Genomic DNA, 18,072 nt, shown 5'->3' with positions numbered 1-18,072 from the left:
AAAAGTAATTTTTTAAGCACAAGGCAAAACAGTGTAATAAATTTTAAAATACCTTTAAATCTGGTCTGGCAGTTGGCATGTTTGGGCTGACATGTTTCATTTCTGTTATTTTTAAGGATCTTGTGTGAAATACTGTTAAAGACGGACTTTTATATAAAAAAAAACTTGGCTCCGAATGGGCACAACTCCTCAACGTAAAAACAATTCAGGAATTCAACATAGGTGGTAAATTTGTAATCTCATTCAAGGCCGCAAGTTGTGGTTGGGTTTAGAAAATAGAAAGGTGTTCTTGGTGCAGCAGTGGTTTCACTTCTGAGCTGAGCTTCAAAGGCAATGGACTAAGTTTCTAAACTCTGCATTTAGTTTTCCAGTAACCCTGCTGAAGGAGTGTTTGATGCCATTACAATAGCAACAAAGGCCATATTATGTCTACAATGTAGAAAATTGCCTGAAGGTGTCTCCCAGAGAAGTGGCCAAATGAAAATGGATGGTGAGCGCGTGACTGGGAGAATACAAAGCAAGTTGGTGTGAAAAACATGGCCTAGAATCAAAAACTTTAAAAAAAGGAAAAAAAATACGACAGATGTATTTCAATGAGGTTAATGGAACTGATATCAAAGCACTTTTTCAAGTAACGATCAACAGTGAAGTTACTGGCATCTGCCAATTAAAATGTAGATGCAAATTTGGATAAAAAGATTCTCTCATTGAAACAGTTAACTGCAGTTCAAATTTGAGATATAAATAGGTTTTTGTTCACTCTGTTGGGGTGAGTTTCACAGCCCAGGAATGTGATAATTAACTGCTTTGAGAGTTTGAACGATAAAGTTGAGTTAATTCCTTCCAGGCAACAGGTTCTAAATTGTATTTAAAATTGGCTAGTGCCGTCTTCCCTCTATCTTTTGAACAAATATAACGGTCAAATGATTGATGGTGTGTTGCAGTACTTCACTTTTGAGAAAGTCTATTGGAAATTCTCCATATCTAAAGTGTTATTAAGAGGCATGTGATGTCCAAAAATAAACTTATGGAGAGCCATAATAACTTAACACATCACACATATATAACACAAGTCTGCCAACTATTTAACTGTACCTAATTTGTTTCTAATTCATGCAATTTCTCAGACTGCCATTTTTAAAAATTGTGTTTATCCTGAAATCTCATTGTTAAAGGCGGTGGGCTGTTGATCACATTGTTTACCAATACTCCTAGTGTCTCATCACCTTTGCCATGCTGTTAGCAGTTCGCATTTTCAACAATTTGCAGAACAAAATTCTTCAGTAGAGAGGTAATGATGACCAGCTAACTAACAGCGTGTGCTGTGAAATGCTCCTATCTGGCAAATTTTGGACTTTGATTGGTAAATATTTGGGATAATTTTCATATTGCATTGGCAAAATGTCAATGCTGAAAAAACTACATTAAAATGATACTGTCAATAAGGAAGAAGTGTTTGTGGCACTGTGTAATACAGAGTATAGACGTAAAAGAGTTGTCAATAGCAGTATTGATTCATTACGAAATTATAGCACTCGCTCCCTGTAATTAGGTTATTACAATACCATGAATTCCAATTTGGATTTTAGGAAAATGGCATGCACGTACCACTGTCCCCCTTTTACACTTGTACTGAGTACCAAGTCTCCATAGGTAGATGTGGCTCATTTTAGTGCCAGCCTGCTTGTATAACCAGGAGGCAGCATTGACTCAAAGTTTAATGAGGCTATGATGTTGCTGAGTAAGACATTTTGGAGAGCAAACTCTCATCTCTTCACTGTGTACACCTTCGTCATATAGTCACAGTAACAAGGAATACCAGTTCTGTTGCAATAAGATAGGTACTGATGAACTGTATTGAGTATTTTTTCTAAAAAAAATTAACTCGAGAAATTGTTTTTATATTGAACATGTGTTAGCTTCTTTGTCCCTTCAGAAAGTCAGCAGAAGCATGATAGGCCAAATAGCCTCATTCAGTTCTGTAACCATTTTGTGATAATGTGCATTATTTGTGAGGAAGTAACATTAACTATAATTTGAAGCTCATGCCTCTTCAGGGTTTCACAGTTCAGAAATGTGAAGTGGAACTGAGTGGTTACACTGCTACGTCGCTCCAGTATATTTGTTGTGTATAAATTATTTCCATCTCAGAAATGTGATTCTTTTTACAATGAAAGCTGATTGATGATAAAGCATTTTAAAATGCACAATATATTGTGTGGAATTACAAGACAGACTTTGCACATTGATACTTGTGAATTGACAAACAACATTGTCATTGTTTGAAATGAAACTGAATTCAATCAGCTGATGAAATATATAAATGCCAGGAAATTTAGAAGTAGATTTTTATGACTGAAATTTTTAACAGTGAATACTGCATGTTCCTGCGTAACTGCTGGGAAAGTGTCAATATGTCATTCATTCCGATTGTTTAAACCTGTCAACTTCTGTTAAAGACTTAGGCGGTATTTTGTCTCAATCAAGCCAATCCAGTTAGCATTTAGATTACCCACAGACTCTTTATTTTTCAAAAATTAGTGAAAAAACTAAATGTACATAAATTAAAACACGTAGCCATTACAGTTGATGAAGAAAAATGAACTTACAAAGCAGCTGTACTGCATTGCTGACAATGGCATTTTAATAAAAATCGAGAAGTCTTTTGTACTGATAATGGTTCTTCTGATTTCCCGTTGAATGGCTGTTAGTCAGGCTGGGTTGTCATGTGACTGCCTGTCTGTGCCTGCTGTACAGGTGAGAGGATTTTCTGCACAGCAAGTGTAGACAGGCAGACACATGACAACTCCTACCAGCCACTGCTAGGTTTCTTTGTTACTTATGTTCCCCTGTATAGTAAGTGTAACAATGGCAAGGAGCTTCCAAAACAATTGACAAGAAAATAGTACTTTTTCACTTTTGTAGCAGTACAGGTTGAAATAAGTATTTTTTGTTGCAACAATCACGAATACACAATGGAACACATGTCTATTCCTTTTCTTTGATTTGCTAGATATTAGTGTAAAGATCATTGTATAGTTTTGTTTCTTAAATGTATGTTTCAGTGTCTCATATACACATATATACATTAACATGTACTTTCTCTCACATATATTCACACACACTAATGCACACAAACTAATACTCAAACACTAGTATATACAAACACAACTAAACAGGCAGACTCACATACACATACACACCATCTAAGCAGCTAGTTGGAAACATGATTAAATAAAGTGTATTTCACTTGCAAAATAGCTCAGAATTCTGAGGGTGGTATGAATTATGGTTTTAAATATCTGAAAAGGAGAATATGTTATGAATTGTGATAATTAATAAAGGACAATTCCTGTGCATGGCAAGAGAATACCAAGTACATATACTTATTCCTTTAATTAAATCCTAGATATAATTACTCTGCATTGTACAGCAACAAAAGTTGCTTTGTAACTGTTGAAAGCAATCTGTGAATGTTTGAGTGATGAGTAATACTATATTGTATATGATTGTATTTATTACTATTGATTGATTCTGCTACAATGTGACAGTCTGTTTATACTAGACAAATTATACTGTTCTTTAATGCTGACCGGATATCATGTGTATTCTGTTATGAAATATGTACAAACTGATAAGAAGAAAAACTTGCATTTTGCAGTGTTACAGTCAGGAACAGCTCAAAGCAAAGTACATCCAACAGTTTGAAATACACTGATTGCAAGACAGGCTGACTGTTGAATTGATGATATTTTGATGAAACCAACATTAAATATTGTTACCATACAATGTGAAAAGCGATTTAAATACCATGAGATCAGCATAAACTTGAACTTTAGGTCAAGAGTGGATCTATTAATTGACATTGAGAAATGTTATTTTGGTGAGATGCTATTACTGCTGTAGAGTTATCACAGATAAGGCTATGTACGAATAGAAACATGTAATTTATTACCAATTATTTGCAGTGATTGAAATTTTTAATTTGATGAAGGTATTTTTGCTTTACAATGGCTAGTAATTGCACGTGTGGAGGACTTTCCTTTTTAGGATGAACAGATTGTACTGAATCATGTAAGCAAGTTGATTTGTTTATTCTGACAAGTTGGACTTACTTCAGGCAACTTTACTGCTTCACAAGATAGATAAGATCATACAATAGGGAAATAAATGTATTATTAGTGTTTCAAGCCCACAGGATTTAAAACTACAAAAATGGTAAGTATTATACACTGTATATACTGGCAGACAAGCAGGAAATGGATATTTTTAAATGTTTACTTTGAACTAAATGCCATATAGTAATGCAGCCTTCCCCTACTGGCCAATATCCTGGTTTTTATACAAAGTTTTGACGTACTGTTCAGTTGTTGATTTGTGGAAATTGCATGTTTATTTTCAAACAGTTATGTTTCCTCTTAAGCTTCATCTAAAAAAAAGACCACTTTGTGTTTTGAGCGCATTTCCATTTTGTTGCATTGTTGAAAGGTTTTATCAAAGGAATAATTAATTTAAAAATAAATGGTAGGTATGCTTTTCCTTGAGGGGACCCATCTTTCTCAAGCATATAACTGAACTGAAAATGCAAATTAATTTCATTACAAAAGTGTAACTGCGAGGTAATTCAAGCCCTCTCCAATGTTAGTACTTCGAAGTTTATAAGAAATACTTTAAAAAAGGAAAGTTGAATAAAGACTATTATTGGAAAGTTGGCCCTGTTTCAGAAATGCCTCCTACTAACGTTTTTCTTTGATGTGAAGGAGTTGAAAAATCACCAGTGAACAATTTTCTGCCTCTTGTCACTTTCCATGGAGATTTGAGGCTTGGGTGGTCCATTGCTAGTGCCTGGTTAATATAAACATTTTCGTAGGGCCAGCAAGAACAACAAGATTAATAATAACCACTAAATTATAGAGACTTACATATTATGCTAAATTTGCAGCTATTGCTCTAAAGATCTTATTTTCTCAAATGTTATGTTATTCCTATACTGTAAATTCATCCACTTCGTACAGATGAAGTCAATGGAATCGGAGCTGCATAATTACCTATGGTGATTGCCATTGTTATTCTGCAACCAGTTAGTACAATATGTTTTGCAGTTTTGGTAATTTGTTGAAACTTTGATGAGAATATGAGTGAAAATCCAGTAGTCCAGCATAGGTTGCTTTATTAATCTGTCTGTTTTTAATTAGCAAGAATATGTTTCAAATCAGAAAGAAAAATATACTAACAAATTTTTTTTAAAAATAAGCACTTGATTGAAATAACCATTTTCTTTGGTGAATGCTGTTATATGTATTTGACTGTTATTTCAAGCAAAGTGTTTGTCCTTAACTAAGAATCGTAAAGGTCATGTCATGTATAAGATATTGCATCAAGTCAGGTGCCGTATATTACCCACTGCTTAGTGTGTTGATTGGCTTTTACAGGGTGCTGCCTGAAATTAGTGTTCAGTAATAGAATGAATAAGAGAGGGTAATTTTATAATTTAGTAAATAAGCTTATGAAGTATAACTTTTCCCAATGAGTATATTAAACAACTTTCACACTAAGGTTGTGGAAATGAATTTTTTCCATCAAATAGAACCCAAGTTGGCCAGTAATATGATGCAGGATATCTGTGAACAGACATGTGAAATAAGTTGATGCAGCCTCAGAATAAATAAAATTTCAGAGTACAGTAATTCCTACGAGGATGCCCTTACTTGCATTTTGAATTCCTTAAGCACTCCTTTTTCCAAAACGTGTGCCAAGCAGCTGTAGAAGTTTTATCTCTGCAGTGAAATAGGATGTGATCTGAACTGAAGCTGCTAAAAACAGAAATGTTACTATTTAGGAAAAGATTAAATTGTTTAATCGTGTATCACATCATTGCCTAACCATAAGCATTTTCTTTTAAAATGATAAAGATAACAGGGACTTACATACTTTGTCTCAAATTTCAAATCTGATATTTGATTTTGAAAACTTCTGTATTTCATCCTTGAAAATTATCAGGTCTCGGCTCAGTACTGAACCACTATTTGCCATAATCATTTATAATTAACAACGAAAAGTGGAAATGACTTTTATCACTATTAACTTTAGTCATTATATGAAAGGGTTTTATTTTAAATCAAACATGAGGCTCCCTCCCCCCAGTGACTTGCTAAATTTGATTTATTATTTTGTTTTGTATGTGCAGCTGGAAGTTTACCAAACGTAATTTCTTGAGAAATATGCAAACTTGAAAAAAATTAACATTGAGTTTAAATCTAGAAGTTTACATGCACAGCTTAAAATGTCACAAAGGTTTTCTGAGCTATTGCTCGGTTTCCTAAGATTTTAGTACTCACCTCAGAATAATCTGTAACCTGTGGAACCCCATCGAAAAACAAGTCATTAAGTCTTTGAAGGCTGTTTCTCAAACTGCTAAATCAGTATTTGAAAAAGTTGCAGTAAGTTTGTAAGCACAAAATCTAGCTGTTGAATGCTTTAAAGCAATATCTCTTTTTATACTCATAGCCTCATAAAATAAGCATTAATTTATATCTTTGTACTGACAAAGTTGTATTTTTGAGATAAATGCTTACAGAAAGTAATGTAAGCTGCTTTCATTTCACAGAGGACCTTTGTGTTATTTACAGTAGAGTACCTAGCATTGATTCTCTTCTTTTGATATGGTGCATATCTCCACTTGTGGTGGTAAGATCAGGTCAGTGAAGTTCGGCAGGTCATGGACCAGGTGTTGTCCAACATTAGGCCTAGGCATGTCTCCCGCTGCTAATCTTTGTGGTGAAAGCGTCCTGTTGGAAAAGTTCTTCATCTTTGCTGGATGTTTTTTTCCCCAGAAAGAAAAGGTGAAGGAAAGAAAAATACTTGCTCTTACTGTAGCACTGTTCATCTGTCTTCCATGAAAAGTGTGGAAATTTACTGCTGCTGCTTTTCCATACCCAGTCTAACCAATGTGCAGACTACTGTACAACAATATTGTCCTGAACAGGTAGTCTGAACACTGGGGCGACGGAGCAGGACCTTTTGACTTTTTCTTGTCTTCTGCCATCAAAGAAATTATACCTGCACACCAAGTTCACCATCCACAGTTGTCTGCACACACTGAAGTCTCTAAAAGGACTGTGATTTCCAGCCTTGACGTGGCACATTTGCAGGAGACAGAGATCTGGCAATGAATTTAGGACAAGGAAAAAAATGGGTGGGTTGGGCTTAGCATCCCATATATGGGATGATGTCACCCCAGGGAGATTGGGTATGCACTGTGCCGCTGGAGAAACCGCTAGAATTGCCTGCTCTCAGACATGGGTCTGTATATAAAATGGTACCAGATGTTTTAGTGTAATGCTAAACAGTCATTTCATCTTTCGGCCAGCTTTCTTAGCTAGGCAGGAAGTGGGCCCCTTGTATGGAAAAGCTGTAAAAATCAAGATGAACCATTTCAGTGCAGTAGTTTTGAACAGTTCACTAAAATATATAGAACTGGCAGGAAAACTGATCTGTGTTTACGTTAGTAAATACTTGAGGCTTATTGCGAAGGGAGCATTTGTTTCTAATTTGCAACAGTTTTATCCCAGTTCCTGTTCAGTACAGAAAAGGGTAGAGGCTCCTCTCGAATACTAGAACTGTCAGTATTAAGAATCATGCCCTAGACTTGAACAGTAATTATAGCTACTTCCTGAAAGTGAAGCTCATGAAAAGTCTGGAGAAATGTTCTTTGTCATGGCCTACACATGAGTAATTAGTTCCACATGTGGCCTTCCTATTTCCTGTAAGCTATTTTGGCTGGCAAGCTTGCTGAATTGTTAGCTGATCTCTAAAGAACCTAGTTCTTTCAACTACAACTGTCTTCTGAAAAATTATTTGAATAATTTGTATGCTTAAATGCATCTAGTACAAAAACATGATAGTAAGCTGTGTTGTATTCATTTAGACAGCGCAGCTTTGAAACATCTTAAAGTTACAATGCAATTGAACACTGTTTAGACTAGGTTGAATATGGAATTATAGAATCAGCCTGTGTATATTTCCTTGCTGCTTCAAGTAAGACATTCTTGCTCTGTACGTTTTGTCTGCCAAAGTCAGCACTGGACTTTTATTGATATGCTTCAGTAACAAAATACACTATTGTGAAGAAAGAGTGAAAACACTGCTTTAAATCAAAAGCTAATGCATTCATAGAAATGTATCTTACAATAGTAGATGTGAATTTGTTCAGTTTGAAATTTTGTTCAGCAGTAAAATGCTTTCAACAACTCACCAGCTCTTGTGCATAGAGCTAGAAATGAGTTACATGCAACAGATGTTGAAGTGAAATGAAGTCACACATTACACATTCTTGCTGAGCTTTAGTTTTCAATTTAATACATCATCTCTTCTTTCAGAGGAGTAACCTAGAAATGTAAATTGTTGAATCCTTTACATTTTAGCACAGAAATCCTACTTTAACATTGTACTGATTCTCCCCGATTAGAATCTAATAGTTACAAGAAACCATTCATAGGTGCTGGTTGATGTTATGTAGATTCCGCATTACATGTCTATGCAATTTTTTTCCATATATACACTCATGATCCAAATATAATGAGAACAATATAGACTGATTTAATTTGACCATAATTTGTTTGCTTCACCTGCAAAAAGATAGAATGTTTTGATTTTCAATTATATCAATTCTTCAGACGTGGTGAAGATGAACACGTGTAGTTTTGTATTATGGGTACTTATGCAGCTCACCCAGTGCTAGACAGTGCCTCATCCCCTCTGAGTACCCTAACGACAGCTGGAAAGAAACTTTCACCTTTCAGCTTGAATTTGATTCAGACATAGGGCGCAAGGTGAAATTCACATATGATAATCAGTGCCACCCATGGAACTATCATAAGTATATTAATTTTTCTTTGCAGAAAATTTAATTGAATTTTATATTTTTGCAAATGGCAGATTTGGTAAGCATTCAGTGCTGATATTACATATTAATATTTATAGATTCTGCATCATCTGGCCAGAAAAAAGAAAAAGCAAAAAAAGCCAAATAACATCCCTCCTTTTCAAATTAGGAAGCGTACTCCCTCCATTTCCTTCCCCATCATCTATGTGAGTTCTCTGAAACATTAGTTGCAACATACAGTTTGCATTGCAGCAAAGCAGTTTTGGCAATGTGAAAGATCTACCATTTCTGAATATGTTGACAAACCTAAGACTACAAACTGTAGTTCACAGATGCCCAATATGATCTTTGATGAATTTATATATTTTATGTGCACTTATTCAACCGTAATTTGTTTACACGCCCAAGCAAAATGTCATTGTTAAAGCCAGCAGGGATAGAGTGTTTTAAACTTAATGATAATTTACATTTTGACAAAATTCTGACTCTTAAACTCAGATGTCTAGAAGACAAAATGATTTGATGTTGACTTCCTGTAACATTTCATTTTCCCAACCAAGGGAAATGATTGTGAAGTTGTATATATCTTAGTCTAAGGTATATGACATTCTGCATTCTTTAAATGTTTGTTGGGAAATCAATCGTGGTATTGACCATAGTCATCTTCTGGTTTCAGCCCTGGGTTTGATTTCCAAACACTGCTTTCCATAGGGTTTGATTGTATTGTGACACACTTAACAATGTGTCAAGATAATATGCAAAAATGTAATGGATTTGAAAGGTTGGCTTTGAGAGCGCTCAGAAGTTGAGTCCAAGATCTTTCAGGCTTGCATGATTCATTAAGGAGCTAGATTTACTATTGAGGAGTTCATTATTCATTAGAAAGGGATGTTACTTTCACTTTCCAATCAACTTTTTAACTTTCGAAGTTGTTCGCATTTATTTATCTGCATCATTTTAACCTCCATTCATCATGTGAATGTTGTTAGCGGTAGAGCCCTGATGGAGATAAAGGATGGATTCTAACTGAAAAATGAGATCTCTTGTACAGAATTTACTTTTGGATAGAATATTTGCTTCAGGCACAATCAGCAAATCAGGTACAAAGCACTTCAATTTGTGATTGTTTTCAGAATAGTTTGGGTTTGCTCAAGTTTTCCCTTCAACTCATGTAACGAATCAGCATATTTCTGGATATACTTGAGTGGTACCTAGTACAGTTTTATTAATATAGCTGACTGAATTTGTTTTTAGAAGGACCTTATTCGTGTCCTTACACTTGTGGAAAAAGGTCTCAAAGGCTCAAAACTTGGTGGAATTAAATGAAAGCTCATATTGTAATTACTTTGATTTTGAGGCTTCACCAGATTTATGGATAAGTCTGTTTTTCAATTTTATTTTGTTTTGAACCAGTGCAAAAGATTTTGCTGATTTTGTGTGAATTGTTCTTCCAACAGAAATTCCCCTTCTTTATCCTAAATGAGCACATACTATTAATCATTTAAGTCATGAAGTCAATGATGGAATAATAACCATATAAATGAAGCCACATTTTTCTTAGTAGATAATGTATGATGCATTTAATTCATCTCATATATTTAAGTGTCTAATAATGTCTTGCTTTTCATCAGTTTTTTTTATTTTTGTGATACAAAATGATTTGACTAGGAGCTGGAATGATTTGAACTTAAAATATCAAGCACAATCATTCTCTGTAACATGCTAGTCCATCTTTTGTTTATTTTGGTTGATTGCCTAAAATCCATTTTAGGATTTTATGGCTGTTACTAATGCAGTAGGTTATTTTTAAGCACTTTTTTTTTGCTGGTAATGGCTGCAACCCATTGTTTTGAGGCTTGTTTAAGTTATTAACAAATTTAACATTTAGCCCACTTTTTCTGATTGCATCCCATAGACAATTTATTGAGTGTTTAATGTTCAAAATTAGCTCTTGATTTTATTTCCTTGTCAAATAAATATAGATTAATAAGGTGGGGGAATGGGTTTGGGTGGTTTACTCTTCGGAAGGTCAGTGTGGACTTGTTGGGCTGAAGGGCCTGTTTCCACACTGTGGGGATTCTAATAAACATGAATTGTGAAGCCAAATGGAAGTATGAATCATACCAAATTCACTTCAAATTTGATTCAAATAGATTTTAAAAAATCAACATTAGTGACAAAATAACTGGGTTGTATTTAATAAAATTAACTCAAGAATAATTTACATTGATGTAAAAAACTTCTAAAATCTTATCTCATGAAACTAAATCAGTTATTTCACTGAAAATCTAAAGTTATCTCACAAAATCTCTGATTAAATAGAGAATCTGTTTCCATGAGCTGAGAGGTTGATAAAGAGCAGAGATTTAAAGTGATTAGCAAAAGAGCTACAGGTAACATAAGAGAAAGTACAACTGGTGGTTTTTACTAATGGGATGTTGTCGTCAGTTCAAAAAAAATTCTGCCAGTGCACAATTGAGGAAAGTTGTACATGGATGCCAGATACATTGCATTATCTTGCATCCTAATGATGAACTGATCAAATCAGACAAAATGTTCCTCTGGTGATTCATGATAGGCAGGGTACAGATCACACTCAACTAGATTGAGATAATAAAACCAAAACATATATTGTAAGGTATGATTCTGCAATTAGGTATCATTTGCCGAACAGTGCCAAGTGTGCTAATAGTTACAGTAATGACCTGATTAGGATAACTATTTGAGCTCAAAGCATGGCTCATTGCTGTGCACTGGAAGTGACATTTTCAGGGACCATATATTTTCAAACAAAAGAAATATGTTCAAACCTTGAGAATTTCATTTTCATTGACTAGGAGCATAATAAGCTTATAGTTCCAGTCAGTCAGAGTCATCTTGCTAACCCAACAACATTCCCATCCTGTACTATAAATAGTTGAGATTGTTTGAGAGTTGGCATTTTTATTTGTCCTTATGTGTGAATGATGATATCTCTTTTATCTCTTCTTCCAGTAGATAAAAACTTATCATACAGTAAGTAGTTAGAATTTAGAATGTGTGGTGGAGAAAGCTTCAATAGTAGCTTTCAAAAGAAATTTGGATAAGTATTTGAAGCAGGGATAACTACAATAAGATGGGGAAGGATTCTGTATGAAAGGTAAGTATAGACCTGATGAGTTGAATGCCCTTGTTCTGTGACATTTCCTGTTTTATTGTGTATCCTGTGTTTGGCACTGTTTAGATTCCCAAAAGTATGCTCATGTCCATGGTATTTTGATACAAGACCTCTTTATTTACTGCTAGATCTTTATTTACATTCTTTGCATGCAAGGGTGGAGCTTCTGCTCCTTGACAGTGCTCTCTACTTTCTCATGTGATTCTGACATTAGCATCAGGGATTCTTTTGATGTTATTTCCATCACTGCACATCTCCTGCCAAATATTTGTTCCTATCATATTTACATTCAAAATCTCACATCGCACAGGGTTAGTGTTTGAGGTGCTTTGACCTTTCTTCCTTACTTGATTCTGATCTCCTTTTGAGGAGGATGTCCTGTACTCTCCAACCTGTTAGTATGTCTCCCTCTCTTGGGTGGCAGTAGAACTTGTTTTTTCTGAGTAGTAAGTCCAAGTTTTTTATTGGCTTTCTATTTAATGATATTACGGTTTCTGTTTAAATTGTAGTCTGTCTTAACAATATGGTTGGTGTATCTTTAATAGTTATATCTTATCTCTGCTGTTCTCTTCCCCATATTCTCTCCCAGGTTTCAACTCTGGTAATTCTTGTACTCTCTATCTGTCATTGAGGTGTCAAGCCTGGTTGTCCCTTTGCTCTTCCTGTTTTTGTTTTATTTCCGGTGGTTTGTCATGCAACATTTTGAAACTATATTTGGAAGTTGTGATCCGTTGCATGATACTACAATGTTTGAGATCCTATCTATGGAATAAAATCTTTTGAGGAATTCACTTACTGTATTTGCTATGATGCTATGCAAATATTTAACTTTCATCTAATTTGAATGACAATATCAAAATAACAATTAGGAAGTTGTTTTTCCTTGAACTCAAATAAATCACAGCCTTGTTATAAAATAAGTTATTAAAGGTTTGTTCTGATCTTGGTTTTTTTACAGAATGCAGGATACTATTAGCAATAATTTCTTAATAGAGTGAGTGATCGCTGACCACTGGATAGATTAATGTGCCATTGTAATTTGTAATCCCCAAATGCCCTTAATGAATATAAAGAAGAATGTTTGAAAAATATTAAGATGAAATGCTCTAGGTGTGATTAATCTTGCATTGAAGTTGATTAAGTCATTGATGACTTGTGCTGTTCAAACTGGTGAAGTAGTATTGGATATTAGGCCTAGCATTCCATGGTTTTGTTTTACTGAATTAATCTATGCAGATTTCTGCAGAGCTGTTTGTTTTTGGGATTGTAACAATGCCTGAACACCATCTTGTTGGCCTGAAAATTCTCAAGGTTAATTTAGAAAGGAGCCCTTACGTTATAGACACCTTTTGCTCAGGGTCAAATGAACTTATGAACTTAAGAAGAGTCAATTTAACCAGATAGACTTGAATTAACAAAATAATTAGTTTAGTAGTTATTAAGTATGAGACAAAATAATAACTCAACATGTATATGTATAGATTAACAATAAAGATTAGCAATAAGAAGTTAGTCTCAAAAAGGTAAAAGTTAAAAAGAGACAGATATGTGATCATTCTCTGAATTGTGACTAGTTGAACATTGCAGCTTTTGTAGTGGATGTTACTGGTGATGGTTGGTGAACAGTCAGTTTCATGAACTTTGGCTTGCGCATTGGTTGAAATTCTGTAGTTCTGATCTCTTTCGACCATGATTGAATTCCAACATTCAGGGTGAGAGAGAGAGAGAGTCTTTGCTTGTCTTTACTTTTTAACTGGTTTGCAGCATTTGGAATTAGAAAACGTCTTTACCTGTAACACGAGGTGAAAAGAGGGTAGTTCTTCGACCGTGACTTTCACAGCATGCTAACATTCAGATGCAGGCTGGCAGATATGAGATTGTTCTTTGCCACTTGTCAACTTCAATAAAGTTGAAACTGGTGTTTCCTGTATATTCCTCATTGGGCAAGAACAAACATGTCTAAAATAATTGATTTTCTGCTAAGGAGAGAGAGGAGAACTCCAATGGAGTTCCTTGATTGGTGCTAGGAGAAAATGATGACTGCAGATGCTGGAGAGCAGAGTCGAAGAGTGTGTTGCTAGAAAAGCACAGCCAGTCAGGCAGCATCCAAGGAGCAGGAGAGTCGACGTTCTGGACACTTGAGGGATGTTGCTCTATGTCCTGCCCTGAAAGGTAGGATTGGAGGATCCATGAAGAAATGTATAGCCACGCTACGTCAGGAAACCTTTTGAGGACAGTAACAATCTGCTCAATTTTGCTATGATGGTTTGGGTCTATGTGATTAGTAATTAAATCACTTTATTGTTCAATTCAAGACCTAACCTATGGTTGTGGGAAACATTTATGAAAGCATTCTGTGAACACCCCTTCCAGACCATTTTGCCAATTTCATTTGCCCAATGTCTCTGATGATTAAGATCACCATTATTATTAATTAATATTATTCAATAATCCCCAAATATTTCTTGCTTTATTGTTTGTCCAGTGGTACAGCTACTAGTAGAAGGTCAATAAACTACTCCCGCCAGGGTTTTTATTTGGAATCTTCATTATTCCTGATCTCCACCCATATTGATTCTTTTTCTCTTCATCTTCTGAGACAAGATCCTTTCTTACTACTGATGTTATATTATCTTTGATTGTCAGGGCCACTATTCCTTATTTCCCATTCTGTCTGTTTTGGAAACATTAGGTGCCCTAGTACATTTATTTTCCAATTTCAGTCACCATGTTGCAAGTCCTCTAATGACCATTGGATCTCAACAATTTATCTTTTTAAGTTGATCTTATAAATGCATTGCATGTTCAGATAAAGAACTTTGCAGGTTTTATTTCTATTGCTGTTCTTTGCATGAATCTCATTCACTAACAAATTACTACTCTTCAATTCTTAGCCCCATAGTTATATGAGTCGATTAGATATTGATCTTAGCCTATTTTAAAATGGTGACCATCCTAATAGGACATCTCCTCCTTTTCCCAGTACAGGGACCAAAATGCCGTGAATTGAAAATTCATCTTTCCGCTCCACTTGTCAGGTTGTGTGTTCAGTTATCTAATCTGCTTGGCCCTACAGCAATTGCTGTGTGGCTCAAATAACAATTCAGCGCTTAGTATCTTTGAGGTTCTTTCTTTTAATTTGGACCCAAACTCCTCAAAATCCCAGTTGCACCAGTATAATAAGTTCCTACTTGGATGACAAAAAAAAGTAGATCATTTCCATGGAAGAATGGGCAGAATCTTCCCCTTTTGAGTAGAGGGAGAGAAAGTGGTGTGAGGGCATTGGGGAGATATCCAACACGACAGGAACTAAGTTCTAAATGGGAAGGCTTAAGCTTCACCTTTCTGATTGCAAGAATGGAATGGGCTGTCTGCAAACTTGTGGTAGGGGCTTATCTGTCCCAGTCTGGTGGTAATTGGTGGCACAGATAGGAGATAGGAATGTGGCCTCTGAAAACTATTTCTTTGTACTTGCTTGTAAATCCCCATCACCCCCACCCTGCAATTCAAACCCTCCCCCATGAGAAAAATCACTTGCTGTGCTGGACTTTGGTGTCGCTGTGCCCCCACCGCCTTGGCATCTGAAGGAGAAGGAGGGGGCATTATTGACTAACCATTTATGTACCTGACAGATATAAGAATTTGGTGGCTTTCCTGTTTATGGTGATGGGGCGTGCCCTGGCACAGAACAAAGTTAGAAAGTCCTGGCTCAATTTGTCTCTACCCCAAGGAGATGTTTGTAACTCTGACACTGGGCAGGCAACACAACCTTTGGATATCCCAGTTGAGGCTGCAAAAATAGTATCTATTTAATGATTTTATTGTATACTTTCAGTGCCACGTTCCTTTTTACATTCCTCCATTTGAGTGGCTTCCTACACCTCGTTGCACCTAACATGATTCTATAAGGAGGCGTTCAAATAAACAGACACTGAAAGATTGATAGTCCTCGGAGTTCCCATATTACTCCTCATTGACATAGGAGTCCACAGAACCATGTGCACCCTACACCATTGCGAATCTGACTAATCCAATAAAATTGTATTATTACAACCAGACCTCAGACAAAGTTCCCAATTTATATGGTTGGAGACAGGATACCCAAAATTGTTAAACTTCTGGATGAAGAAAGATGACTTAGCACCCATTTTTATTCACTCACCCTCTCTGTTGCGAGCAAAAAGGAAAGTTAATTTAAAAACTTCTCCTTTCCTTTGTGGCTACCTTTATTCAAGACCCAATGAGCTTAAGCTTCAAGAAGAACTAAGTTAACCAGACTTTTTTCAAATACAAAAGGTGAGATTTTAAAACATTATTATATAAGTGAAAATTTAGAGTTGCAACACACATGTATACAGATTAGAAATAACAGGTGAGTCTCCACAGAATAAATGTTTTTTAAAAAAGATATTTAGATCAGTCTCTTAATTGTTGAGGAAGAATGCATAGTTGAACCTTTGCAGTCATTGTAGTAGAAGTTACCGGTAGTAATGACATTGGTAATTGAACATTGGGTTTCATGTTCCTTAAGTAAAAAGTGAGGTCTGCAGATGCTGGAGATCAGAGCTGAAAATGTGTTGCTGGTTAAAGCACAGCAGGTTAGGCAGCATTCAAGGAACAGGAAATTCGACGTTTCGGGCCAGAGCCCTTCCCGAAACGTCGAATTTCCTGTTCCTTGGATGCTGCCTAACCTGCTGTGCTTTAACCAGCAACACATTTTCAGCTTTCATGTTCCTTAGTTTTTTAGATTATTTGAAATTCTGTAGCTCAGATTTCTTTTAACTGTGACTAGAATCCAGCATTCAGGGTGAGAGAAGGCCCTTTTGTTGTCCTGTTTCCCTTGTTTTTGGCTCATGCTAACTAGCTTTGTAGCACTCAGAACGATGGAGGGTCTATAACTGCAAGGCAGGGGTTACTAGGGGGTAATTCTTTGACTGTGCATTTTATGGAATGTTAATGTTCAAACCTAGGCTGTACACATGAACGTTCAATCCAACTAGCCCACTTCAGTGGAGTTGAAACCCATGTTAACTTGACTTTTTAGACTATCTACAGTTTGGGACATAATGCATGTTGGGTGACTTGTCGTCGACCCCTTGTTATCTTTGTAGTCACAAGAGATCACAGCCTCGTCTGTCTGAAATGTAGTTGATGACTTTAGGTGTTGCATTCCATAGGTCCCACATCGAAAGTTTGCCAGCCAGGCAGTAAATGTATATCCACAGTCATTTTGTCTCTGTAACAGACTTATTTTTAAAAAAAATTATTTTGGAATTAAGTGCTAAAAATGCCCATTGTATTTTAGGGTTCTGATCTGACATTATAACACTATGCTTTTATTTATTTCTGGGGGTGACAGCCATTATCTTCCAGATGCATTTTAAGATTTATTGACTTTGCCTCCTGATGTATTAGAATGATCTGGACACCCAAACGTTATGACGACTGGTATTATCGCCTTGATGTGAGGCTCCAGATGGTGTTGCAGGGGGTGATATAATTCTGTGACCATTGTCTTGATGGTGCCTATAGCACTGAACCACAAAGAGACACAGGTATAAGAAGTGCTCTTGAGTTTCTTAGTGAGTAGAGCCTTCTGCGGAAAGCCCTGTTCATCTTGGCAGAGCTTACCTTCTCTGCTTCTCCTGCATTTGTTGGTCACATTGCAGATCCCGACGTGTGTCAACTGCAACCCCCATGTCTGCAGATTTGGGTTACCAATTCCAACTGTCTCCTTAAATGGATTTATAAGCTCACCAACATATTGCTAAAAAGGAGTCAGTGTCTTTCAACTAATTTTATCACAGCAGAAGTGAGCCCAGAGCACTTCACCTATGAGTTGGATGCCTGACCCTTTCAATACCACTAATGTGAGGTTCCCCATAGTACTGAGTAGGCACATGAGTGATTAACATGGGAGTTCGCCACAATTGTGGGGTCCACATTTTGAAATGTTCATGCATGCATGCACAGGTTGCTTACATTTGTGTCCTTCTTGGCTTGAGACACAATGTGGGTGGCACCTGCGTAG

General features: G+C 36.0%; 1 protein-coding gene across 7 annotated transcripts in view; it reads left to right on the top strand.

The window, feature by feature from the left end:
* dnm3a (dynamin 3a) overlaps positions 1-18,072 on the top strand; it is a 208,098-nt gene that overhangs the window by 116,248 nt on the left and 73,778 nt on the right. The gene's annotated exons all lie outside the window — the stretch shown is intronic.

The sequence above is a fragment of the Hemiscyllium ocellatum genome, chromosome 9 (genome assembly GCF_020745735.1).
Source record: "Hemiscyllium ocellatum isolate sHemOce1 chromosome 9, sHemOce1.pat.X.cur, whole genome shotgun sequence".
NCBI lineage: Eukaryota > Metazoa > Chordata > Chondrichthyes > Orectolobiformes > Hemiscylliidae > Hemiscyllium > Hemiscyllium ocellatum.
This window is presented reverse-complemented; position numbering and strand designations above follow the sequence as displayed.